The sequence below is a fragment of the Mixophyes fleayi genome, chromosome 7 (assembly GCF_038048845.1).
Source record: "Mixophyes fleayi isolate aMixFle1 chromosome 7, aMixFle1.hap1, whole genome shotgun sequence".
NCBI lineage: Eukaryota > Metazoa > Chordata > Amphibia > Anura > Limnodynastidae > Mixophyes > Mixophyes fleayi.
This window is the reverse complement of record NC_134408.1, coordinates 5,340,525-5,342,302: the sequence shown is the minus strand read 5'-3', so window position 1 is coordinate 5,342,302 and position 1,778 is coordinate 5,340,525.

Sequence of the window (1,778 nt, the reverse complement as noted above, 5' to 3'; positions counted from 1 at the left end):
GTGAGTGAGATCTGACTATTTGTGGGATCACAATAAGAGAAGCAGCTGGGGGATTTAGATGGTGCTAGTTGCAGTAGAAATATGGCTAGAAAGATGCTATAATATAAGTGGTAACAATAGCAGTAGGCTGTGTATTATAGTGGTAGCAGTATATAGTGGAACAGGGCAGAATTTGTGGAATTATATCTAGCAGGTGATGGGAATCCAGTTCCCAGACATAAATACCATCTGCAGAATCACAGGGCTCAGAGCATACAAGAAGATTGTTTCGGGGAAAGTGCATTACGTTACGAATCCATGGATCTCAAACTGAAGAAAACCACTTGTGTGAATTAGGTTGGAATGATGGTGAAGATATAAGTAATGGGTGGTGTTCATTACCTGGCTTACAGACCCAATCTATAAGCGTAACCAATGGAGAGGATTTAAGTGACATATTATGACATCTATATTGATCTTAGAAAAACAACAAGTGGATAAAGGTGAACGTTACAGAACATTACAGAAACATATACATTATTTTGAACTTTTGCCTATCTTATAAATATGGTATTTCTTCTTCTTTAACCTTCCAGGAAGTTTTATGAAAACATTTGTTGGATTGTAAGACAAAATAATGGTCACACCTAGCATATGATTCGGCAAGAACTTATTTTGAGACGGTCTGTAGCCTTGGATGAAATTGAATGAAATAAATGTTGAAATGGCCATTGCTGTGTGGTCCTGCTGTCATCTGCCAGTATATGCGGTGATCACATATTAGACTGTGAAGTAGTGGGGCATATTGGGGTATAAAAAACTGTTCTTAATGTAGAATGTTTTTGAAAATGTCTACAGTGGACCACATCTGGGTGCCCTGAAACTCTCCCGTTAAGAAAGGTCTTTAGAAAGTGTGTTTTCTGGGATTTCCTACACCGACTCTTTGGATTGCTTGTACCTGTTTAACAGTCATGTTTAAGTAAATACTGTTTTCCTTAATCAATCCTTATATTTCTGTGTCTGGGGTTATTCCTTCTTTGAATGTGCAAGATGAACCTAAGTTAACTGAAGTTGAAAAAATCACTGATATCACATTTTATCTTTATAACTTTGTTTTGCAAGCTGTAAAATAAAACATTTACAAGCTGCTCATTGCCTCTAGTTATTCTTTACTGTTGTTTTTTTCATTCTGTTTCCTCGTACTGTTCATCGACATTCACAAATTTTATTTTTGTTAAACAATTTGCACAACTTTGCAAAGCTCCTATGTTGCATTCTAAAACAAACTGGATTATAGATGAAGGATCTGATGATAAAAGTATTCTCTGTTGCACAGAAACGCGTCAAGGATTCTGTCAAAAGTCTCATTTAAGACTGCTTTAAAGGCTGCTAATTAAGAGGTGCATATTCATGTCTAAAGATCCCAAATTTAAACCGTCCATATATTTTTTTAAATAAGATGTTGGAGGTCATAGTTTCAAGCTGTTTGTGATGAAAGTATCTTCATGGAAACACTACTGTAAACCTGACCATAATATCTAATTAATAAATGGTGTCTAGTATGAAGTTTAACCAACATCAAACTCAGCATTTAAATTCTGGGCAACTGACCTGAAAGCTGTGTATTGGCTAACAAGCTGCAGGCGCTGAAGCTTACGAGCGGCTTGTGCTTTCAAAAGTGGTAATAGTGACCCACATAAACAAAATAACTATTGTGTATCAATTGGAGCCATGGAATTGATATCTACACTGTTTGGATGCGAACAAAGGGAACTACTACACTGAAACGGAGAGCCGAT